The sequence below is a fragment of the Heterodontus francisci genome, chromosome 6, assembly GCF_036365525.1.
Source record: "Heterodontus francisci isolate sHetFra1 chromosome 6, sHetFra1.hap1, whole genome shotgun sequence".
Taxonomy (NCBI): Eukaryota; Metazoa; Chordata; class Chondrichthyes; order Heterodontiformes; family Heterodontidae; genus Heterodontus; species Heterodontus francisci.
This window is the reverse complement of record NC_090376.1, coordinates 72,120,163-72,146,915: the sequence shown is the minus strand read 5'-3', so window position 1 is coordinate 72,146,915 and position 26,753 is coordinate 72,120,163. Positions and strand designations below refer to the sequence as shown.

Below are 26,753 nucleotides of genomic sequence, written 5' to 3'. Positions count from 1 at the left end.
TCCCCATCTATACACGGAATGCCGAGTTGACCCCTTCCCCTCCTTGGTGGCGCCAGCTTCTCGTGGACAGGAACGTGAAGATGCTTGAGTGCCGCATGTCAAACTCAAGATCAGGAATGGATGGGAAGATCACAGCAGTTGAAAGTTATGCGGAGAGGTATTTTAAATATTTAAACTAGGCTCCTGTTGCAGAGCCATGGAAATGCCTCCACGGAGCTTCCCTGCCACCGGGAAGATCAAGCCCGGCAATCCCAGCATTGGGCTCCGTGACGGCCGTTGCCTCTCTGATCTCCAGCTACCCCCACCCCCCGCTGCCACTACAAACCTTCCTCCAGTCCGAAAAACATTCATTAACCACTACTCTCTGTTTCCTGTCACTCAGCCAATTTCGTATCCATGTTGCTACTGTCCCTTTTTTTCCATGAGCTCTAACTTTGCTGACAAGTCTGTTGTGTGGCACATTATCAAATGCTTTTTGGCAGTCCATGTACACCACGTCAACAGCATTATCCACATCAACCTTCTCTGTTACCTCATCAAAACACTCAAGTAAGTTAGTTGAACACAATTTTCCCTTAATAAATCTGTGCTGGTTTTCCTTAACCTGCATTTGTCCAAGTGACAATTAAATTTGTCCCAAGTTATCAATCCTGGAATCTTCCCCATCACCAAGGTTAAACTGACTGACCTGTAGTTGCTGGGCTTAGCTTTACACCATTTTTTGAAAAAGGGTGTTATATTTGCAATTCTCCAGTCCTCTGGCGCCACCCCGGAGTCTAAGGAAAATTATGTCCAGTGCCTCTGCAATTTCCACTATCACTTCTCTCGGTATCCTTGGATGCATGGTCCTGGTGCCTATCAATTTTAGCTACAGACAGCCTTTCCAATATCACCTCCTTATCAAATTTAAACCCTTCAAGCGTCTAAACTACCTCCTGTTTCAGTTTCACCGTGATCTGTGCAACATCTTCCTCCTTGATAAAGACAGATGCAGAGTATTAATGTAATACCTCAGCCCTGCCTCCACGTGTAAATCCCCTTTTTGGTCCCTAATCAGCCCCACTCCTCATTTTACCACCCTTTTACTATTTATATGTCTATAGAAGACTTTTGGATTCCCTTTTATGTTAGCTGCCTGTCTCTGCTCATACTCTGTCTTTGCTTCTCTTATTTTCTTTTTCAATTCCCCTCTGAACTCTCTATATTCAACCTGGTTCTCGGTTGTATTATCCACCTGACATCTGTCATAAGCACACTTTTTTTTCTTCATCTTAATCTCTAGCTTTCTTGTCATCAAGGGAGTTCTGGATTTGTTTGCCGTACCATTCCCCTTCGTGGGAACATATCTTGACTGTTCCTGAATTATCTCCTCTTTAAAGGCAGCCCATTGTTCAGTTCCAGTTTTGCCTACCACCCTTTGATTCCAATTTATCTGGGTCAGATCCGTTGTTACCCCATTGAAGTTGGCTTTCCCCCAGTTGATTATTCTTACTCTGGATTGTTCCTTGTCCTTTTCCACAGCCAACCTAAACCTTATGATACAATGATCACTGTCTTCTAAATGTTCCCCTACTGACACTTGATCCACTTGGCCCACCACATTCCCAAGAACCAGGTCTAGCAGTGCCTCCTTTCATGTTGGACTGGAAACATGCTGCTGTAGAAAATTCTCCTGAACACACTCTAGGAACTCTTGCCCCTCACTGCCCTTTACACTACTATTATCCCAGTCTATATTTGGATCATTAAAGTCCCCGATTATAACTACTCTATAATTCTTGCACCTCTTTGTAATTTCCTTGCAAATTTGTTCCTCTACAGCTTTCCCACTAGTCGGTGGCCTATAAACTACTGAGCAATGTATTTGCACCTTTTTTGTTCCTCAGCTGTAGCCAAAAAGATTCTGTCCTTTACCCCTCTAAGACACCCTCTCTCTCCAGCACTGCAATGTTCTCCTTAATCAATACTGTCACCCCTCCTCTTTTCTTTCCTTTCCTGTATTTCCTGAACACCTTGTATCCAGAAATATTTAATACCCAGTCCTGCTCTTCTTTGAGCCAATTAGGGAGCTCTTAGAGAGGGAATTCTACAACTTAGGACTCAGGTAGTTGGAGGCACAGCAACCAATGATGGAGTGATTAAAATTAGGGATGTGAAAAAGGCCAGAATTGTTGATGCCTGAAAAAGCATAAAAAGAAACCAGGGCATTGGTAACATGCAGGACAAATGGAGAAAAACATTTCTGTTCCCTCAAAATCAGTTGAAATTGCTTTGTGAATATGGGTGAAGTTGTGCTGCACTAAGTACACAATTTTTATAAAGCAGAAATTAAGCTATTTTTCTTTTTTTATCTCCCCATGTATTTTTGATCAAAATTACATTACAATAATTCTGCTCCCACACACCAGTGATGAAGATTTTTCCCCATATTCACTTCAAAGATCAAATTTTGGCTTTGGAAACACAAGTCTGGATATTAAGAGCTGAACAGTGCATTGCGAGTGGTTTCCGTGACAATGCACACAAGGCCATTTACTCCTGATCTTCAGAATTTGTCTATCTTGGGGGTAATTTTAACTATTGGCAATGATATAAAATGGAGCAATATTGGATTGGCACGTCATTATACACCCTGCAATTTTCAGTACCAATGAAGTGTATAATGGGTGCAGGATCGACATCACCCATTTTATAGTAAGACCAAAAGTTGAACTTCTACCCCATTCCATTCTGCACATTGCAGAAAACCATTTAAATTTGCTTTGCGGCGGCCACATTGGACGTGACTGCTTTGAATGCAGACGTGAATTGATATCAGCAGAGTAAAAGTATTGGAGAAACTTGAGGGACTAAAATCTGACAAGTCCCCGGGACCAGATGGCCTACATCCTAGGGTTCTAAAAGAGATAGCTGCAGAGATATTGAATGTGCTGGCTATGATTTTCCAGAATTCCTTAGATTCAGGAATGGTCCCATCAGATTGGAAGTTGGCAAATGTTACACTGCTTTTCAAGAAAGGAGGTAGAGAGAAAACAGGGAACTACAGGCCAGTTAGCCTAACATCAGTCGTTGGGAAGACGCTGGAAACTGTTATCAAAGAAGTCTTAACATTGCACTTGGAAACGCATAGTATAATTAGAACAAGTCAGCATGGTTTTACTAAAGGGCGATCCTGTTTGACAAACTTATTAAGAGTTTTTTGAGGATGTAACTAGTAGGGTAGATAAAGGGGAACCAGTAGATGTAGTATACCTGGATTTTCAAAAGGCATTTGATAATATGCCACATAAAAGACTAATAGGCAAGATAATGGCTCATGGTGTTGGGAATAGTAGATTAGCGTGGATAGAGGATTGGTTAACAGACAGGAAGCAGAGAGTGGGCATAAATGGGGCATTTTCAAGTTGGCAGGCAGTGAATAGTGGGGTGCCGCAAGGATCAGTGCTGGGGTCTCAACTATTTACAATCTATATTAATAACTTGGATGAAGAGACAGAGAATAATGTATTTAAGTTTGCTGATGATACAAAGCTCGGTGGAAAGGTAAACTGTGGGGAGGACATAGAGAGGATGCAAAGAGATATAGACAGGTTAATTGAGTGGGCAACAAGATGGAAAATGGAGTATAACGTAGGGAAGTATGAAGTTGTTCACTTTGGTCGTAAAAATAGAAAAGCAGAATATTTGTTAAAAGGTGTGAAACTAATAAATGTTTATGTTCAGAGAGGCTTGGAGGTACTCGTACAAGGAATGCACAAAGTTAACATGCAGGTGTAGCAGACTATTAGGAAGGCAAATGGCATGTTGGCCTTTATTGCAAGGGGATTGGAGTACAGGAATAAAGAAGTCTTACTAAAATTGTACAGGGCCTTGGTGAGACTGTACCTGGTGAGACTGTGTGCAGTTTTGGTCTCCACATTTAAGAAAATATATACTTGCACTGGTGGCAGTGCAGCAAAGATTTACTAAATTAGTCCCTGGGATGAGGGGGTTGTCCTATGATGAGAGGCTGAGTAAATTGGGCCCGTATACTCTGGAGTTTAGAAGAATGAGAGGCGATCTAATTGAGACATACAAGATTCTGAAAGGGCTTGATAGGGTAGAGGCTGAGAGATTGTTCCCACTGGTCAGGGATTCTAGAACACAGGGGCAGTCTCCAGATAAGGGGCCAATCCTTCAGGGCTGAGCTGAGGAGAAATTACTTCACTCAAAGGGTTGTGAATCTTTGGAATTCTCTACCCCAGAGGATTGTGGATGTTCCATCATTGAATTCATTTAAGGCTGGGATAGATAGAATTTTGGTCTTGTAGGAAATTAAGGGATATGGGGAGCGGGCAGGAAAGTGGAATTGAAGCCCAAGATTAGCCATGATCGTATTGAATGGCGGATCAGGCTCGATAGGCCATATGGTCTACTTCTGCTCCTATTTCATGTGTTCTGGTAAACTTCAACATAAATGTGAGATAGCACATTTTGGTGGGAAGAATGAGGTCACATATCCTTGGAAAATAAGTGTCTAAGTGGGGTATAGGTACAGATGCACATGACTAACAGTGATGTTAGTTAATAAAGCCATAAAAATCAAAGCATGGGGTATCATTTCTAAAGGGATGGAATTGAAAGGCAGAGAAATTATGTTAAACTTGTATAGAACTTGGATAGACCACACTTGGAGTACTGAACAGTTCTGGTCTCCATATTATAAAAAAGATACAGAGGCACTGAAGATAGTGCAAAAAGGATTTACTAGAATGATACCAGAACTGAGAGGTTCCTATCAGGAAAGATTGACAAGGCTGGGACTCTTTTCTCTAGAAAAGAGAAGGTTGAGGGGTGACCTGATAGAGGTCCTTAAGATTATGAAAGGGTTTGATCGGGAAGACGAAGAGACAATGGGCTGAATTTTGTAAGCCTGCAGCCGAAAAAAGTGGTGGCCTGCCCACACGGGCAGCGCACCAAAGAGCCGCCACAGTTGCAAGTGCGGCAGCTCATTTAAATAGCCAGAGCGGGCCGCCCCTGCCTCGATCACGTGGAGGGGGTGGGCTGTCTGTCCCTGGCAATGGCATCAGCTGCATGTGTGCAGGCACTGATGCCATTTTTAAAGGGCTGTAAGCCCTACTGGCTAATTTAAATATCTAAAGAAACATTTAATGAAATTAAATAAATACATTTCTTTTTCCCCTCTCCTACCCTCCCAATAACAATTAATTATTTGCCCTTCCCCCCCCCCAAAAAGAAAACCCACTTACCTTTACCATCTGACCTTCTCTCCCACCCTACAACTGCGCAAACCTTGAACTGCAATCCTTCCCACCATCCCCTACACCCATGACGTTAAATTGACCCCGTTCCCCCCCACTCTTCCCGGACTGAGAAACTTACCTCCTCCCCCCTCTCCACCAGTGTTGCGCCTCATTTCCCCGGACAGGGATCCGAAGGCGCGGGAGTGCCGGCCGCCGGGTCGAAGATCGCAGCAGGACATCAAGATTCAGGGTAAGTACATGTAAATGTAATAATTTTATTCATTTGCATATGCAGATCGTGCTCCCGTTGCCGAGCGGTGGGGGAGGGCTGCCACGGTGCCCCGACATCGCTGGGAGGATCAAGCTGGCATCGAGGTCTGTGATGGGCCTCATCTGGGGCCATCTTCAGGCCCTCCCCCCACTCCCCACCATGGATCCCAACGTCGAGGGCTCCTTAAAATCCAGCCCAATGTTTCCATTGCCGGTCGGACCAGAACTAGTTGCCATAAATATAAGATAGTCACTAATAAATCCAGTAGGGATCCAGGAGGAACTTCCTCACCCAGAGAGTGGGTAGAATGTGAAACTTATTGAACTTGTTACCATAAAATGATGTTACAGCAAATAGCTTGGATGCGTACAAAGAAAAGAACAAAGAAAATTACAGCACAGGAACAGGCCCCTCGGCCCTCCAAGCCTGCGCCGATCCAGATCCTCTATCTAAACCTGTCGCCTATTTTCTAAGGGTCTGTATCTCTTTGCTTCCTGCCCATTCATGTATCTGTCTAGATACATCTTAAAAGACGCTATCGTGCCCGCGTCTACCACCTCCGTTGGCAACGCGTTCCAGGCACCCACCACCCTCTGCGTAAAGAACTTTCCACGCATATCCCCCCTAAACTTTTCCCCTCTCACTTTCAGCTCGTGACCCCTAGTAATTGAATCCCCCACTCTGGGGAAAAAGCTTCTTGCTATCCACCCTGTCTATACCCTCTCATGATTTTGTACACCTCAATCAGGTCCCCCCTCAACCTCCATCTTTCTAATGAAAATAATCCTAATCTTCTCAACCTCTCTTCATAGCCAGCGCCCTCCATACCAGGCAACATCCTGGTGAACCTCCTCTGCACCCTCTTCAAAGCATCTACATCCTTTTGGTAATGTGGCGACCAGAACTGAACGCAGTATTCCAAATGTGGCCGAACCAAAGTCTTATACAACTGTAACATGACCTGCCAACCCTTGTACTCAATACCCCATCCGATGAAGGAAAGCATGCCATATGCCTTCTTGACCACTCTATTGACCTGCGTTGCCACCTTCAGGGAACAATGGACCTGAACACCCAAATCTCTCTGTACATCAATTTTCCCCAGGACTTTTCCATTTATTGTATAGTTCACTCTTGAATTAGATCTTCCAAAATGCATCACCTCGCATTTGCCCGGATTGAACTCCATCTGCCATTTCTCTGCCCAACTCTCCAATCTATCTATATTCTGCTGTATTCTCTGACAGTCCCCTTCACTATCTGCTACTCCACCAATCTTAGTGTCGTCTGCAAACTTGCTAATCAGACCACCTATACTTTCCTCCAAATCATTTATGTATATCACAAACAACAGTGGTCCCAGCACGGATCCCTGTGGAACACCACTGGTCACACGTCTTCATTTTGAGAAACTCCCTTCCACTGCTACTCTCTGTCTCCTGTTGCCCAGCCAGTTCTTTATCCATCTAGCTAGTACACCCTGGACCCCATGCGACTTCACTTTCTCCATCAACCTACCATGGGGAACCTTATCAAACGCTTTACTGAAGTCCATGTATATGACATCTACAGCCCTTCCCTCATCAATCAATTTTGTCACTTCCTCAAAGAATTCTATTAAGTTGGTAAGACATGACCTTCCCTGCACAAAACCATGTTGCCTATCACTGATAAGCCCATTTTCTTCCAAATCGGAATAGATCCTATCCCTCAGTATCTTCTCCAGCAGCTTCCCTACCACTGACGTCAGGCTCACCGGTCTATAATTACCTGGATTATCCCTGCTACCCTTCTTAAACAAGGGGACAACATTAGCAATTCTAGGGGAAGCTGGATAAGCACATGAGGAGAAAAGAAATAGAAGAATTTGTTGATAGGGTGAAGAAAGGTGGGAGGAAGTGCATGTGGAGCATAAATGCTGGCATAGACCTGTTGGGTGAATGGCCTGTGTTTGTGCTGTAAATCCTTTGTAATTTTGTAAAGCATCAAAGGAAAAGGAAAGGCTGAGGCTGGAGGCCATGACCTAGTTTGGGCTTTACCACCCTGTTCTTGTCATGCCTTGTTTCCCTCTTCAATGACTTGCATTCAATCACTGAAACATCACTGACACTATTTTGCAATGTGAGTGATGCTTGATGGTTTCTCTTGAAGCCAGCATTATAACTTATGTCGTCCTCTGTTTCTGTAGGTCCTCAAGAATAGCCTGCCAGCACTGCAAGTAGCCTTGAGCAAACAAGGGGTCAGCAACATATCTGTGGTACAAATTTTGAGGGTCGTGGTAATTTTAAATGACTTGCTCCAAACCTTTAAACTTGTGTATTAAAACGCAAATTTAAAGGCTTGGAGGAAGACATTTATAATTATCAGAAGCGAAAATAATTCCAAAGGATCGGGGCATCGGGCTAGTTCCTACAGCCCGCCAAAGTTTTGTATCCAACCCAAAGCACGACTGGTTTGCCTGCGCGCGAACCTCTGTCCAATTGGAGTGCGGGGGAGGCAGGACTCACTGGGAAGACGGGAGCCATCAATCAGCTGCTCACTGCCTGTGTCTGAATAGATAGGATAGTGCACAGGAACGAATGATGGAACTGGAAAGGGAAGACTACTTTGAGCCAGAGCAAACCTTTTTTTTAGGCAGGCAATCTACTTTCGTAGCTCTCCAAACACCCTGTTTTCTCTGAGTTCTGGGCTGGTGCCAGGGGCAATGTATTTCCGTTTATGCTGCGAGTGGGGGTGTGGGGGGAGCGGGAGAGAAGGGCACAGGGGGAGGAGAGGAAGAGAGGGGGCTGGGAGAGAGGAAGTGGGGGAGAGAGAGGTGTCACGGAGAGAAGGGAGGGGGACACGGAGGAGAGGGTTAGAGGTCAGTCCTGACAGATGGACATCTATCCAAATTCTCTGCATCGCTCATCAAGTGTGCGGGCAGTCATTGACTACTTGTGCAAGCAAAACCAATGCCAGGTATCTCACTAAATAGGGAGAAATGTGTTTTAAATCAGACTGTGTTTTGATGGCATTAGGCTGGCTATACACTTTATATACTGATTAATTGCACCCTTGTCCATGGCTGTGTCAATCATTTTGCCAAATGTCCATGGTGCAACATGTTGGTGCCTATCCCTGGAGCAAACCATGGTCTCAGCACATTATGTCACTCTCGCCATTTGTTACAAGCACCAACACACACCTCAGTATGTAGATAGTGAGCTTCAGGAGGTAGCATTGAATATGTGACAGCATATGGATGAGGAGGAACACACATTGATTGTAGAAGCGAAATAGGTCCTAAGTTCAGTCAAATATCTTTTGTAAATGCTGGGACTGCTGCTGGAGAGACCGCAGGCTCCAATCTCCATTAAATTCTCCTGCCAGCTTGAATATGCTGGGAGAATTATGCCCCTCATTCCTGCCTTCTGGTCTGTTCCCATGTAGATATAGATATGCTTTCCCTGCCACTCCCTGCTCTTCCACCCACCATCGCTTATAACCTCCCACTATAGCCCAGGACTCCTGTCTTTTTGCTGTTTCTCATCTATTTTTCTTCCTAGCCTCTCAAATCTCATCTCTAACATGTTTTGCTCTTCCCTCCCTCAATCCCATCGCCATTCAACTACCAACCACTCAATTACCCTTCCCGGCCCCATCCTACCACCCCTCCTTTTCCTTGGGCACCATTCTCACTGTCAAAACTTCCTGATCTATCCATCCATCCTTTCTCACTAACACACTATCACTAACCTCCCTTTTCTCTCTAAAGTCCTTGAATATAACTGCTTCTCAGCTTCATGCCTATCTATCTCAAAATTCCCTGTTCAAATCCCTTCAGTCTGACTTCCACCCTTCATGCAACAGTGAAACAGCCATCGCTGAAGTCACACATTGCATGCTCTGTGACTATGACCTCAGTGCATTATGCTTCCTTGACCTTTACACCGTATTCAATAGTTTTTACCACATTATCTTCCTTCACTGTCTCTCTGTTGAAATCCAGCTCCATGGGGCTGCCTTTGTGTGCTTCAGTTCTGATCTGTCTAAATGCAGCCAATGCATTGACGCCAATGCCTTCTGTTCCCTTCCTCACAACGATTTCATACTTCTGTGTTGATACTGCTGTTCTACACTGACTAATCTAGAAAAACACACAAACTTTGAGGGCTGTGATCACCTTGACTATCTCCGTAATATAGGTTTGCTGCAGGTCTCCTTGAAGTGAATTGCATATCTTTTCCTGAGCATATGCAGCAAGCACTCCTCCTTCCTCATAGTCAGGTATCTGTTCTTGAGTCTGTAAATACAGTGACTAAAATTGGTGGCTGTGGTCAGCCTACCTCTGGTGCCCTCTGATATCTTTAATATCCTTTGTTTATTTCATTTCATCCTCTTCCATTAAATCAAATGAGAAGGGAGCACTGGTAACCATCCTCATAGTTTAGCACACGGCACATGCAGCATGTGAAAACAGGAAGATTGACAGGCTCACACTCTCAGTAATATATTAGAAGATTTATATTGGCCGTGAAGTAAGTGCCCGTTCTATGCAGCAATGAATACCACTAGCAAGGAAACAACTCAGGGATTTTCATTGCTGCAACTATGAGTGATGATTACACAAGTACAAGAGCTTTTAAAATTTCTACCCACCTATTCTGGCTGAATTATGTATGCTGACTGGAATTTCCAGAGTACAGTTGCAATATTTCCAGCACAATCAATAATAATATCATGAGAAGTTCACCAGAATAACAAAACAGCTACCAAAATGCATCCAAAATTCAATTTGTAATCATGTCAGGACCAATTTGCTATTACTTTCTTTTAATCAAACTTTCAACATGGTACTAACTGTATACAAACTTTTTTATGTATAGTGGTAGCAAATAAACAAATGAAGTATCAATACCTATGTCAGATGTCCAGCCCAAACTTCCAGTGTAACAGCGTGGCTATTTTGTAGGCTGCCTGGCAGATTTCATCGAAGGGCAGTGATGATCTGCTCCAGGGTCTCATTAGGAGCTCCGCAGTTGCATGATGGGGATGCTTTAATCTTTCATCAATGGAATGGGTGGCAGCATCTACCTTGACTGGTTCTGAAATGGTTGATGGTTGTCCTCTGTTTGTGAGGAAGGTTTGATTCTTCAGGTCATACTTTGGGGTCCTCAATAAGGAATCTATTTGGTATATTGCTATTCTTCCAAGCACTATGCCACTAGTCATCGAGGCAGAGTGGAGATTGCTGAAGGGCTTTGCCGACAGTCCAAAATAGCCTTCTAGGTTTGAGAAGGTTGGTGGTAGGTTGGTTGAGTCAGTCTGGATTGGCATGTCTTTACTTGTGTAGCAGTTGTATCCTCTGGAGACTGCATTCCTGACGTAGGTGTGGTAGTGTGATGTTTGCATGCACAGCACAAGTGCTGGTGTTGATAAAAGCGTACTGGTGACCATTCTCATAGTAGAGTTCAGTTGGATATCAACAGAGTTGACATGCGGACCTGATAGCCAAGCTGGAGAGCTTTGGTTGACAGTGTATAGGCAATGGCTAGCATTTAAAGAGCACATAGATGAATTACAACAATTGTTCATACCTGTCTGGCGCAAAAATAAAACAGGAAGGGTGGCTCAACTGTGGCTTGCAAAAGAAATTAAGGATAGTATTAGATCCAAGGAGGAGAAATATAAAATGGCCAGAACAAGCAGCAAACCTGAGGATTGGGAGCAGTTTAAAATTCAGCAAAGAAGGGGAAAATAGAGTATGAGAGTAAGCTTGCAGAGAACATAAAAACTGACTGTAAAAGCTTCTATAGACATGTGACGAGAAAAAGATTAGTGAAGACAAATGTGGGTCCCTTACAGTCAAACAGTGGAATTTATAATGGGGAACAAAGAAATGGCAGACCAATTAAATACATACTTTGGTTCTGTCTTCAAAAAGGAGGACACAAATTACCTCCCAGAAACGTTGGGGAACATAGGGTCTAGTGAGAAGGAGGAACTGTATGAAATCAGTATTAGTAGGGAAATGGTGTTAGGGAAATTGATGGGATTGAAGGGCCATAAATCCCCAAGGCCTGATAATCTACATCCCAGAGTACTTAAGGAAATGGCCCTTGAAATAGTAGATGCATTGCTGGTCATTTTTCAGAATTCTATAGACTCTCGAACAGTTCCAACTGGATTGGAGGGTAGCTAATGTAACTCCACTATTTAAAAAAGGAGGTAGAGAGAAAACAGGGAATTATAGACCGGTTAGCCTGACATCAGCAGTGGGGAAAATGCTAGACTCCATTATAAAAGATGTAATAGCAGAGCACTTGGAAAACAATGACATGATTGGACAAAGTCAACATGGATTTACGAAAGGGGAATCATGCTTGACAAATCTACTGGAATTTTTTCAAGATGTAACTTGTAGAATAGATAAGGGGATGTGGTGTATTTGGACTTTTAGAAGGCTTTCGATAAGGTCCCACATGAGAGATTAGCATGCAAAATTAAAGCACATGGGATTGGGGGTACTGACATGGATAGAGAACTGGTTGGCAGACAGGAAACAAAGAGTAGGAATAAACGGATCTTTTTCCGAGTAGCAGGCAGTGACTAGTGGGGTACCGCAGGGATCAGTGCTGGGACCCCAGCTATTCACAATATATATTAATGATATAGGTGAGGGAATTAAATATAATATATCCAAGTTTGCAGATGACACAAAGCTGGGTGGGAGTGTGAGCTGTGAGGAGGATGCAGATAAGCTCCAGTGTGATTTAGACAGGTTGACTGAGTGGGCAAATAAATGGCAGATGCAGTATAATGTGGATAATTGTGAGGTTATCCACTTTGGTGGCAAAAACAGAAAGGCAGATTATTATCTGAACAGTGATACATCGGGAAAGAGGGAGGTGCAGCGAGACCTGGGTGTCCTTGTGCACCAGTCCCTAAAAGTAAGCATGTAGGTGCAGCAGGCAGTTAAGAAAGAAAATGGTATGTTGGCCTTCATAGCGAGAGGATTTGAGTACAGGAGCAAGGATGTCTTGCTGCAATTATACAAGGCCTAGTGAGACCACATCTGGAGTATTGTGTGCAGTTTTGGTCTCCTTATCTGAGGAAGGATGTTCTTGCTATGGAGGGAGTGCAGCGAAGCTTCACCAGAATGACTCCTGGGATGGCAGGACTGACATATGAAGAGAGATTAGTTCGATTAGGCTTGTATTCACTAGAGTTTAGAAGAATGAGATGGGATCTCGTAGAAACCTACAAAATTCTAACAGGACTGGACAGACTAGATGCAGGAAGGATGTTCCCAATGGCAGGGGAGTCCGGGAAAAGGGGTCACAATCTAAGGATAAGGGGTATAACATTTAGGACTGAGATGAGGAGGGATTTCTTCACCCAGAGAGTGGTGAACCTGTGGAATTCTCTACCACAAAAAGCAGTTGAGGCCAAATCATTAAATATATTCAAGAGTTAGATATAATTTTTAGGGCTAAAGAAATCAAGGGATATGGGGAGAAGGCAGGAACAGGGTACTGAGTTTGGACGATCAGCCATAATTGTATTGAATGGTGGTGCAGGTTCGAAGGGCCAAATGGCCTACTCCTGCTCCTATTTTCTATGTTTCTATGTACTCCATTGTAGAGTACACAGGGCAAGCGGTGCTATTCAGAGGATTTGAGCATCTGCTCCCAACATGAATCCGGTGAGTTTTTGGATCAGGTTTCCCAACAGTTTCTTCCCGAGGCTCTGGAGATGCTGTCAAAATGACAGGATGCGATTGAGTGTGACTCAATCATAACATGTAGGAAGGGTTTTTGTCATCGTTTGCCTTTGCACCGCAAAACGAGACTTTCAGGGCTTGGTTTCCTTAATGGGTATTGAGGTTGAATGTCAAGACAATGGTCTTTTGTGGGTTTGACCAAGGTTGCTAATGGCAGAAATAGGCCTCCACCCCCTCTAAATCACTATCCATGGACTCCTCAGTGACGGACAGATTCTTGTTTTGCGTGGTCAAGGCAATGTCATCAGCATATATGCAGTTGTGGGACTCTATTTTGGGCAGATCACTGGTGTAAATGTTGAATAACATGAGTGCCAGGAAAGAACCAGGTGGGTGGCTGTTGTTCAGTATCCAAAAGCTGCTCTTCTGAGTGCCACTGTGCAAACAGAAGTGTCAGTTGCTCAGCATGCAGTTGTAAAGATGGATTGTTGTTCTGCAAGGTAAAATGGTGGAGAGGATGAAAAACAGCCCATGCTTCCATACTGTATCTTACGCTGCTGTCAGGTCCACGAGTGCCACAGCAGTCTTTAGTTGGTGCTGGAAGCCTGCTTCGATGTGTGTTGTTAACACAGCCACTTGGCCGCAGCACTTGTGGCCACTCCAGAAGCCTGCTTTCTCCTTCGGGATGGTTGGCTCGTTGATGGGGGCTAGTCGGTGGAGTAGTAGCCCCTCTCCAATTATTTGTAACAAGTGCAAAGTAAGGAGGTAGGGCGGTAGCTGAAAGCCTCACAAACATTCTTTCCCTGCTTCAGGAGGGCAATTATTTTACCCCCACCCCCTGCAGCTTGATGGAATTTTACCAGTTGCCAGTACCTCAGAAGATTGAGGTCAAACATTTCTTTGTATTGATTTAAGAATTCTGGGTAAGTACCATGTGGACCAGCAGCCTTTCCAGATTTGGTTGTCAACAAGGCCGTGTTTCATTCACATAAGGTGACTGGATTGGACATAGTTGACAAACTTTATGCAAGCTTAATTGGTTATTCAGCTATTCCCACTCTGCCTTCCAAGCTGCCGTTTTCGGCTCGCATTGAAGAATGCATGCACCTGGAACTGGTGAGTAGTGGACTTTTTTTCCTTCAGAATTCTATAATCTTAAAAACCTTCTCCTTTTGGAAAAAAAAACTTCAAACCATTTTTTAAAAAAAAGTGATGAATCACTGTGGCTTTGCCACATGAAAAACTAGCTCTGTGCTCTGAAAAATTTCAAAATCAAATGTTGACGGGGATGTTTGGCATGGTCAAACCACCCCAATCAAAGTGTATTCAAATGTAGGTAGTGTAATTGCTGCGGCTAGCAGCAGAAAAAATACGTTTTCAGCTTCACGACATGCTAACTGTCAAAAGTTGGGGTGAAGTGTAAAAATGGATAAACGTGGATTATTGTCTTTTGTGAATTTTATTGTCATTAGAAGAAATGTGAAGGTTAATTTATTGTTACTACTGTGTTTCAGCCCCAATGGAATGAATGGAAGAGCTTACTCTTCTCTGCCAGGAGACTGGTATTTGCAGTGTGCTGTGGTCATATGACACCTTTTGAATCTCTCACTAACACAGGAAAGAATGTCAGCACACTGTGGCTAACACATCTGATCTGGTATAGCACACCAGCTAATCAACACTGAGACATCAGTTGGTGAAGTGATACATCCAGGTCACGCATTCTTATAGAATTCTGTGGCCAAGGCTTTTCTGCCAAGTGTCACTATGTAATTTTGTGGAAACAGCAAGAATCACTTCAGTAAATAGTATTTGGCATCTGGAATCTTGAATGTCTGAAGTATGTGCAGTAGAATGGAAAAATAATTTAATTGTGGCAAGGGTGATGCACATTGCAGAGGAGTTTGAAATATATGGCTAGGGAATGCAGCTATTCAGTACATTAAAAAATAGAACAAAGTCAACTAGCAATTAAGAGATTTTAATGTGGCATTAATCCCGCTGTTTATTTGAAAAAAAAATCATCCCCAATGTCCTTTTATTTGCCTCTGGTCCTGAAATCACTGACATCCTGCTGTGATAAACTTTGAGGTTTTGACCATTTTTTTGGTATCATGCCCAAGTGGCCATTATTCATGTTTGCATCTGAATTGTGAAAGGTGGTTTGTTCATAGGGGACATTGCATCTAAGTGAACATTCTGTCTGTACTTTACATCCAGTAGGGGTTGCTAGATTATGTTTAGTTTAGTTTAGTTTAGAGATACAGCACTGAAACAGGCCCTTCGGCCCACCGAGTCTGTGCCGACCATTAACCACCCATTTATACTAATGCTACTCTAATTCCATATTCCTACCACATCCCCACCTGTCCCTATATTTCCCTACCGCCTACCTATACTAGGGGCAATTTATAATGGCCAATTTACCTATCAACCTGCAAGTCTTTGGCATGTGGGAGGAAACCGGAGCACCCGGAGGAAACCCACGCAGACACAGGGAGAACTTGCAAACTCCACACAGGCAGGACCCAGAATTGAACCTGGGTCGCTGGAGCTGTGAGGCTGCGGTGCTAACCACTGCGCCACTGTGATCAGGAGTGTGAATCCTGTGGGTTTTTCTCCCCCCCACTTACTTAGGAAGTATCTCCTCCAGCCCTGAAGCGGTAGTTCCTGTACGGGAATGGTAGCATAGTGATTATGTTACTGAACTAGTAACCAAGAGGCAAAATACTGCAGATGCTGGAAATCTGAAATAAAAACACAAAATGCAGGAAATATTCAGCAGCTCAGGTAGCATCTGTGGAAAGAGAAACCGAGTTAACATTTCAGGTCGATAACCTTTCACCCATGCCACTCACCTGTCATGCCATCCTAAGGTTCTGGATAGGGGCCATACTTTTTGCTCACTTCCTCAGCCACGTCCAGCCATGCCTGCGTGGTTAAAGAAGGTGTCTTCTTTCTCCTGCCCTTAGGCGATCTCACCGCATTGCAGCCCCTCAGCTCTGTAAGGTGAACCTGCAGATAAGAGTGGGAGACCCGGGGTGGGGGTGGTGCGATGGGGGTAGAGATGTGCGTCAGCCTTCCCAGGTCTCCTCATGGATCCTGTAGGTGCTGCAGCCTAAATAATCCAAGCCTTGGTGAGCTTCTCTGAAGCATGCCATGATCCCTTTAATTAGAAATCCTTCCTATGAAATAATGGCCACGTCATCCTGCCTGCCCTCCCTAATTGGTTGGGAAGCCCAGAGGTGGGCTCTTAAATACTTTGCCCTAGTAAAGAGTAACTGGGAGGCCCATTACTCCAGCAATCGGAATTCACGACCCGAAAATGGTCCTGATGTCCAAAAAAAAAACAAGCCAGGAAAATTCAGCCCATGAGTTTAAACCATGGCAGCTGGGGGAGTCCGAATTCAATTCATTAAATAAATATGAAATTTAAAATTTTATATCAGTAATGGTGACCATGAAACTACCATATTGTTGTAAAATCCAATTTAGTTCATAATGCCTTGAGGGAAGGGAACTTGCCACCTTAACCCAGTCTGGCCGATATGTGATTCCAGACCTACAGCAATGTGGTTAACTTATAACTGCCCTAGTAAGCCACTCAGTTGTATTAAACTGCTACACATATCTATAATGGGAATAAATACCAAACGGATCACCTGGCATCGACCTGGGCATTTCCAGCCCATTCAACCTTGCAAAGTCCTCCTCATCTGGGGATTTTGTGTCAAATTTTGGAGAGCTGTCCCATAGACTAGTCAACCAACAGCCTGGCACAGTCATACTCACAAAATCAGACTTTTCATCCAACACCCCCAGATTCCTCCATCACCAGGAGGACTCACCCACTAGAGATGGCAGCACAGTGGTATACAGTTGGGAGGAAGTGGTCCTGGGAGTGCTCAACATTGATTTTGGACCTCATGAAGTTTCATGATTACAGGTCAAACATGGGCAAGGCAACCTCCTGCTGATTACCACTTACCACCCTTCCTCAGCTGATGAATCAGTACTCCTCCATGCTAAACACTCCTTGACAGAAGCACTGAGGGCAGCAACGGCACAGAAGGTACTCTGGGTCCGGGACTTCAATGTTCATCACCAAGAATGGCTTATTAGCACCACTACTGACCGAGCTGGCCGAATCTTGAAGGACATAGCTCCCAGACTGGGCCTGTGGCAGGTGGTGTGAAAACCAACAAGAGGGAAAAATCTACTTGACCTCGTCCTCACCAATCCACCTGTCGCCGATGCATCTGACTGTGGCAGTATTGATAGCAATGACTACAGCACTGTCTTCACACTGAGGATACCCTCCATCGTGTTGTGTGGCACTGTAACTGTGCAAAATGGGATAGATGCAGAACAAATCTAGCAACTCAAAACTGGGCATCCATGAGGCGCTGTGGGCCAACAGCAGTAGCAGAATTATATTCTACCACAATTGGTAACTTCATGGCTGCACATATCCCTCACTCTACCATTACCATCAAGGCAGGGGACCAATCCTGGTTCAATGAGGAGTGCAGGAGAGCATGCCAGGAGCAGCACCAGGCATACCTAAAAATGAGATGCCAAACTGGTGAAGCTACAACACAGGACTACATGCATTCTAAACAGCTGAAGCAGCATGCTATAGACAGAGCTATACAATTCCACAACCAATGGATTAGATCAAGGCTCTGCACGCTTCATACATCCTGTTGTGAATGGTGGTGGGCATGGGCCCTGATAACATCTCGGCTGTAATTCTGAAGCCTTGCGCTCCAGAATTAACCACGTCTCTAACCAAGCTCTTCCAGTACAGCTACAACACTGGCATCTACCCCACGAAGTGGAAAATTGCCCAGGTATGTCCTGTCCACAAAAACCAGGACGAATCTAATCTAGCCAATTACCACCCCATGAACCTATTCTCACTCATCAGCAAAGTGATGTAAGGTGTCATCAATGGTGAAAAAGCTTTGCTTGATGGCACTAATAACCTGCTCACCGATGCTCAGTTTGGGTTCCGCCAGCACCGCTTGGCTCCAGACCTCATTACAGTCTTGGTCGAAACATGAGCAAAAGAGCTGAATGTCAGAGGTGAAGGAAGAGTGACTGCCTTGACATGAAGGCAACATTTGACTGAGTAAAATTACAGTCAATGGAAATCAGGGAAAATGTTCCATTGGCTTGTGTCATACCTAGCACAAAGGAAGATCGTTGTGGTTGTGGGAGGTAATCATCTCAGCCCCAGGACATCACTGCTGTATCCTGAGCCCAACAATCTTCAGCTGTTATATCAGTGACCTTCCCTCCATTATAGGAAATGGGGATGTTCACTGATGATTACACAGTGTTCATTTCCATTTGCAACTCCTTAAATAATGAAGTAATCCATGCCTGTATGCAGGAAGACCTGGACAACATTCTGCTTGGGCTGCTAAGTGACAAATAACTTTCACATCACTTAAGTGCTGGGAAATGACCATCTCCACAAGAACAGATTCTGTTCTCTGCAGCCACGACTTGGAGTTCCAAATGATGTGTTGCCTGCCCAGGGCCAAGGTTAAACACGTCTCCTTGTGGCTGGAGAAGAGCTTGGAGTGCAAGGGGGAGGATATAGTTGTCATGGCCCACGTAGGAACCAATGCAATAGATGAAAGTAGGAATGATGTTCTGCTGAGAGAGTTTGAGGAGCTAGGGTCCAAATTAAAACGCAAGACCTCAAAAGGTAATAATCTCTGGATTGTTACCTGAGCTACCGCCAAATGACATAGGATCAAGCAGATCAGTGAATTAAACGCATGACTCAAAGCGTGATGTGGGAAGAAGGGGTTTCAATTCATGGGGAAAGAGGGAGCTGTTCCGTTGGGAGGGGATCCACTTAAACCAGGCTAGGATCAGCATCCTGGAAAATTGCATAACTAGGACTGTGGATAGGGCTTTACATTGAAAGGTCAGGAGGGGTCAGGTGAAGGAAGATTTGAGAAACGTTGAGCTCATAGAGCAGTGTAACGATTTGGGTAAAGGCAAGCAGAGTGGGACAGGAAGGGACAGTAATAATGCATCAGTGAATAAGGTCCATGCAAAGAATAGTAGCAAAAAAAAATTAAATACTTTTATCTGTATGCACAAAGCATTTGTTAAAAGGTTTTTTTCATTTATTTATGGGATGTGGGCATTGCTGGCCAGGCCAGCATTTATTGCCCATCCCTAATTGCCCTTGAGAAGATGGTGGTGAGTTGCCTTCTTGCTGCAATCCATGTGAGGTAGGTACACCCACAGTGCTGTTAGGAAGGGAGTTCTAGGATTTTGACCCAGCGACAGTGAAAGAATAGTGATATAATTCCAAGTCAGGATGGTGTGTGATTTGAAGGGGAACTTGCAGGTGGTGGTGTTCCCAGGCATTTGCTGCCCTTGTTCTTCTAGTTGGTAGAGGTCGCTGGTTTGGAAGGTGCTGTCTAAGGAGCCTTGGTGCATTGCTGCAGTGCATCTTGTAGATGGTACATACTGCTGCTACTGTGCGTCGGTGGTGGAGGGAGTGAAAGTTTTTAGATGAGGTGCCAATCAAGTGGGCTGCTTTGTCCTGGATGGTGTCGAGCTTCTTGAGTGTTGTTGGAGCTGCACCCATCCAGGCAAGTGGAGAGTATTCCATCACACTCCTGACTTGTGCCTTGTAGATGGTGGACAGGCTTTGGGGAGTCAGGAGGTGATTTATTCACGGCCGGATTCCTAGCCTCTGATCTGCTCTTGTAGCCACAGTATTTATATGGCTACTCCAGTTCAGTTTCTGGTCAATGGTAGCCCCTAGGATGTTGATAGTGGGGGATTCAGCGATGGTAATGACATTGAATGTCAAGGGGAGATGGTTAGATTCTCTCTTGTTGGAGATGGTCATTGCCTGGCACTTGTGTGGTGCGAATATTAATTGCCACTTATCAGCCCAAGCCTGGATATTGTCCATTTCTTGCTGCATTTCTACACGGACTGCTTCAGTATCTGAGGAGTCGTGAATGGTGCTGAACATTGTGGAATCATCAGCGAACATCCCCACTTCTGACCTTATGATTGAAGGAAGGTCATTGATGAAGCAGCTGAAGATGGTTGTGCCTAGGACACTACCCTGAGGAACTCCTGCAATGATGTCCTGGAGCTCAGATGATTGACCTCCAACAACCACAACCATCTTCCTTTGTGCTAGGTATGACTCCAACCAGCAGAGAGTTTTCCCCCAGATTCCCATTGACTCCAGTCTTGCTAGGGCTCCTTGATGCCATGTTCAGTCAAATGCTGCCTTCAAGTCAAGGGGAGTCACTCTCACCTCACCTCTTGAGTTCAGCTCTTTTGTCCATGGTTGAACCAAGGCTGTAATGAGGTCAGGAGCTGAATGGCCCTGGCGGAACCCAAACTGAACGTCACTGAGCAGGTTATTGCTAAGCAAGTGCTGTTTGATGGCACTGTTGATGACACTTTCCATCACTTTACTGATGATTGAAAGTAGGCTGATGGGGCGGTAATTGGCTGGGTTGGACTTGTCCTGCTTTTTGTGTACAGGACATACCTGGGCAATTTTCCACCTTGCAGGGTAGTTGCCAGTGTTGTAACTGTACTGGAACAGCTTGGCTAAGGGTGCAGCAAGTTCTGGAGCACCGGTCTTCAGTACTATTGCCGGAATATTGTCAGGGGGCCCATAGCCTTTGCAGTATCCAGTGCTTTCAGTCATTTCTTGATATTACGCGGAGTGAATCGAATTGTCTGAAGTCTGGCATCTGTGATGCTGGGGACTGCAGGAGGAGGCCGAGATGGATAATCAACTCAGCAACTTCTGGCTGAAGATTGTTGCAAATGCTTCAGCCTTATCTTTCGCACTGATGTGCTGGGCTCCCCCATCATTGAGGATTGGGATATGTGTGGAGCCACCTCCTCCAGTTAGTTGTTTAATTGTCCACCAGCATTCATGGCTGGATGTGGCAGGACTGCAGAGCTTAGATCTGATCCGTTGGTTATGGAATCGCTTTGGCACGCAGATAGTCTTATGTTGTAGCTTCACCAGGTTGACGCCTCATTTTGAGGTATGCCTGGTGCTGCTCCTGGCATGCCCTGCTGCACTCTTCATTGAACCAGGGTTGGTCTCCTGGTTTGATGGTAATGGTAGAGTGGGGGATATGCTGGGCCATGAGGTTACAGATTGTGGTTGAGTACAGTTCTGCTGCTGCTGATGGCCCACAGCGCCTCATGGATGCCCAGTTTTGCATTTCTAGATCTGTTCGAAATCTATCCCATTTAGCACGGTGGTAGTGCCACACAACACAATGGAGGGTCTCCTCAGTGTGAAGGCGGGACTTTGTCTCCACAAGGACTGTGCGGTGGTCATTCCTACCAGTACTGTCATCGGCAGATACAACTGCGGCAGGCAGATTGGTGAGGACGAGGTCAAGTATGTTTTCCCCTCGTGTTGATTCCCTCACCACCTGCCACATACCCAGTCTAGCAGCTATGTCCTTTAGGACTCGGCCAGCTCGGTCAGTAGTGGTGCTACCGAGCCACTCTTGGTGATGGACATTGAAGTCCCTCACCCAGAGTACATTCTGTGCCCTTGCCATCCTCAGTGCTTCCTCCAAGTGTAGTTCAACATGGAGGAATACTGACTCATCAACTGAGGGAGGGCAGTAGGCGGTAATCAGCAGGAGGTTTCCTTGTCCATGTTTGAAGTCTCATGGGATCTGGAGTCGATGTTGAGGACTCCCAGGGCAACTCCCTCCCGACTGTATACCATTTTGCCGCCACCTCTGCTGGGTCTGTGCTGCCAGTGGGACAGGACATGCCCAGGGATGATGATGGCAGTGTCTGGGACATTCTGTCAGGTATGATTCCATGAGTATGACTATGTCAAACTGTTGACACTCTCTGCCAACTTTGGCACAAGCCCCCAGATGTTAGTAAGGAGGGCATTGCAGGGTCGACAGGGCTGGGTTTGCCGTTGTCGTTTCCGGTGCCTAGGTCGATGCCGGGTGGTCCGTCCGGTTTCATTCTTTTTTATTGACTTCGTAGCAGTTAGATACAACTGAGTGGCTTGTTAGGCCATTTCAGAGGGCATGTAAGAGTCAATCACATTGCTGTGGGTCTGGAGTCACATGTAGGCCAGACCAGGTAAGGGCAGCAGATTTCCTTCCCTAAAGGACATTAGTGAACCAGATGGGTTTTTACAACAATCGACAATGGTTTCATGGTAGATGAATTAGCAACACAAATAGAAATAAATGGTTTTGATGTAATCGTCATTACAGTGACATGGTTGCAAGGTGACTAAGGTTGGAAAATAAATACTCCAGCGTACTTAACATTTTGAAAAGATAGGCAGAATGGAAAAGGAAAAGGAGTAGTCCTGATCATAAGGATGACACAAGGAGAGTAATAAGAAACAATCTTGGCTCAGAAGATCAGGAAGTAGAATCAGTATGGGTGGCGATTTGGAATAACAAGGGTTGGAAAACATTGGTGGGAGTAATTTATGTGGCCACTAACAGTAGTTTATGGCCAGGTGAGGAGGAGGTCTCGGGCTCCCTTCTTGCCCCTTCCTCTTATTTCACCACACCAGGGTTCATTCCTTTTAAACAGTGGTTGTGCTTACCACCTCCATGAGTGTTTTATCTTTTTCCTTTACTGTAATTGTGAAAGAACCAATCGGACAGGTTTGCTTGAGTTTAAACAAGAAAGGGGTAAGATTATTATACTTAACACTCTAACTGATTTAAATATGCTAAAAATACTCTACACATTCACATGAGAATTACACACACAGAAATAGATTACAGGAGGGAAAACAGATTTGGTGGTTGGATTAAAGTCCAGAATAAGTGGAACTTAAATACAGTCTGTAAAGTGGGTGACCCAGTAGTCCTTGGCTGAAGCTGTATTCTTGAAGTTCTTGGTTAGTCAAAAGTGTTGGCTTGTTTTGCTCAGGGTTTTCCTGAAGGCAGAATCTATAGTTGGCTCTCTTCCCCTGGTTGTAAGCTTGGAAGAATCCCCACTCGCAGAAGGTTTTCACTTGATGTTTTCTGGGGAGAGAGAGAGAAAAGAGAAAGAGACCAGGGAGCAGCAGCCTTCTCAGCTGCTGTCCACTTGGTTACTGCCTGTCTGCTTGTCTGTGTAACAAAACTTGTTTCTTCAGAGATGAATAGGCGGTCACATGGTTCTTCTCAATCGCCTTTGTTTCTAATAAGGTTTTTTTTGGAATCTTCTAATGAAATTCAAGGTTCTACATGCCCCAGGATGTCCATCCACACTTGGAGGGGTTGGCTCCTTCACAGTCAATGGGTGAGGATGGCCTTGACTGCCGTGCAAATGAAGCCATTCTAGGTAATTGAATCACTTAGAGCAAGCCTTTGTCCTGGCTGGACTTCTTGTTAGACTTTTTGTCTCCAGTCCAATCTCCTCTTATTTCAGATGTAAATGGCAGTGGCCATCTTAGCTGCTAGTTCTTCAAAAGTTACTTGTAGGGTTTTTTTCCATTAAAAGTCGAAGGTAAGTTTCCAACCGATGGAATTAATATGTTCCATTTGGCATATAGGGTTTTCTTGACAGTAGTTATACCATTGGCTATATCTTTTAAGCAAGAAATAATTGGAGCTTATAGCAAAGGCAATGTAATAATTGTGGGGGATTTTACTCTTTTAGTCTGGACAAATAAATTGGCAAAGGTAATCTGGATGATGAGTTTGTAGAATGTCTTAGTGACAGTTTCCTAGAGCAATACAGTGTGGAACCAACCAGGGACAAAGCTATTTTAGATCTAGTATTGTGTATTGAGGCAGGGTTAATTAGTAAGATCCTCTGGGGAAAAGTGATCATAATACAATTGAATTCCATATTAAGTTTGAGAGTGGCATACTCAAGTCCAAAACAAGAATCTTAAACTTAAACAAAGCCAATTACATAGATATGAGGGGAGAGCTGGCTAAGGTTGATTGGGTAAATAAACTTAAAGGAATGGCAGTAAATAAACAGTAGGAAACATTTAAAATAATTCAAAATGTTCAACAACAATAGATTCTATTAAAAAACAAAAACTCAGCAAGAAGGAGCCGTCCACAGATTACTAGGGAAATTACGGATAGTATTAGATTAAAAGAAGAGGTTTATAACTTTATGAAGAACAGTAGTAAGACAGAGAATTGGGAGAGTTTTTAAAAAACAGCAAAAGGATACCAAAAAATAGAATGAGAGTAAACTAGCCAGGAATATAAAAAGGATTATAAGAGCTTTTACAAGTATATAAAAAAAGAGGAGAGTAGCTAAAGTAAATGTTGGTCCCTTAGAGGCAGAGACAGGAGAAATTATCATGGGGAATGAGGAAGTGGCCAAAATGTTCAACAAATTTTTGGTCTCTTTCTTTATGGTGCAAGATACAAATTACATACCAGAAATAGAGGGTAGCCAAGGGGCTAATAAGAGTGAGGATCTTAAGTAATTAATATTAGCAGAGAAAATAAAAATAGAGAAACTTAGAGAACGAAAAGCTGACAAATCCCCAGGACTTGGTGGCCTACATCATTGGGTTCTAAAAGAGGTAGCTGCAGAGATAGTGGATGCACTGATTACACACTTCCAAATTCCTTAAATTCTAGTATGGTCCCAGTCGATTGGACATTAGCAAATGTAACACTACTGTTCAAGAAAGGAGGACAGAAAAAACAGCGAACTACAGGCCAGTTAGCCCACCGTCGGTTGTCAGGAAAATGCTGGAATCTATTATAAATCCTCCCAGAAAATCATAGCGTGATCAGACTGTTAACATGATTTTACAAAAGGGAATTCTTGTTTGACAAATTTATTAGTGTTGTATGAGAATTTAATTAGTAGGGTAGGTAAAGGGGAGCCAGTAAATGTTAATACGCAAGATAAGGGCTCATGAAGTTGGGGGTAATATTTTGGCATGAATAGAGAATTGGTTAACGGACAGGAACTGGATCAATTCCTGTTGAAAAGGAGGTTCAGAGGTATACAGAAATTAAAAGATATGATGGATTCACAAGCAAGTGATTATGGCTGGGGAGACCTTCATAATTAGCAGTCATGCTGTGGAAGTAGTGACATTGATCAGCTGAATGATATTTTATTATTCCAAATGCTATGTGTTTAGATCTTTCTCGACTGCATGATTGTGATCTCAATGGAGTAGGGAAGGAAATTAGTGACATTTTAAATTCTCTTATAAATCAAGCTAGTATTTGACTGACATGCCAAATGTCAAGATGGCCTAGATATTGGAGTTATCACATTCATATCATCAGAACATCTGAATAGAACCTGTATAAATGAAATGATTTAAGCTGGACAAAATTGTGGCTGTGCCTGACTCCCTCGGATGGTACAACCAATCTCTCATTATAACACTCGGCTAATACTATGGAATCGCACAGGAAGACCTTGTGGTCATGATGGTCACAGTTTGTGTTAGTTCACAAGTTAGTACACAAATTTCTGTAAACTCAACAGAGAAGCTTTGGGAAGCTAGCCAAAATAAATCTTTGCTGTTTAATAAAGGAAAAAGGATCTCTGAAATGTGTGTTCTGATGAAAGGTCACAGACCTGAAACGCTATTTCTGTTTCTCTCTCCACCGATGCTGCCAGACCTGGTATTTCCAAAATGTTCTGTTTTTATTTCATTTTCCAGCATCTGCAGTATTTTGTATTTGGATCTCTGAAAAGGATTCACTTTGGAATGACCTGTCTTTTTTAAGATAAGATTTCATATCGTGTCAGTGCACTGGATGATTAGTAATTACGGTTATCATCATTGAGAATTGTTCTTGATACACTTTCTCCTTTTATTGCTCGGCTTTATATGATCCTAACTTTATTTTAACTGTTAGGCAAATCTTCAACTTAGAAGTTTTAAATAAAGAAAAAAATATGATAGATGTTTTAAAAGCTGCTTTTTACCAATGAGTAATGCACCCTTTAAATTGGCAGCAGAATTGACAAAGCTGCTCCACATAGGTTCAAAGAACGTAGGCAGCATTTCTGCAGGGCTCCTGTGTTGAAATAGGCTGTTTGATGATTTAATTGCTTTGGGCAGGAAATGGCTAAATGTGTTTTCATTCTTGTGGAGTGTAAAGAACAGGTTATTAGCACCAAAATTTCACACTTGGTACTTGATGTTATTTTGACTTGTGCTTAACGTTTAGTAGCTCCATGTCTTAAACTGTCTTTGCAGATCTCTGTCCAAGCTTTTGACATGACTGAGCCAAGTGGGGTTTTGGTAGCCCCAAATTGGCAAGGAAGTTTGTGCATAATGATGTTTTGATCTAAAACTAGCGTAAATAATTGACGCACAGATTTCCTCAAAGAAATACTCAACTCCACTTTTATATTGTAGATACACTGAAACTTACTAGGAAACTTTCAGGCTGTTATTTCCTACTCGTTCACAGGGAATGCCTTATTGTGCATCATTAAACAACTGCAAAATAGCTGCTCCTTTTTACTTAAAAGTACACTAGCTCCTCATATAGCTCTCAGTAACATCCTGTGACTCTGCCATAAT

The 26,753-nt window shown here is 43.8% G+C and overlaps 1 protein-coding gene across 1 annotated transcript in view; it reads left to right on the top strand.

Annotated features, from left to right (window-relative positions):
* gab2 (GRB2-associated binding protein 2) overlaps nt 1-26,753 on the top strand; it is a 415,117-nt gene that overhangs the window by 67,205 nt on the left and 321,159 nt on the right. The window lies entirely within an intron of this gene.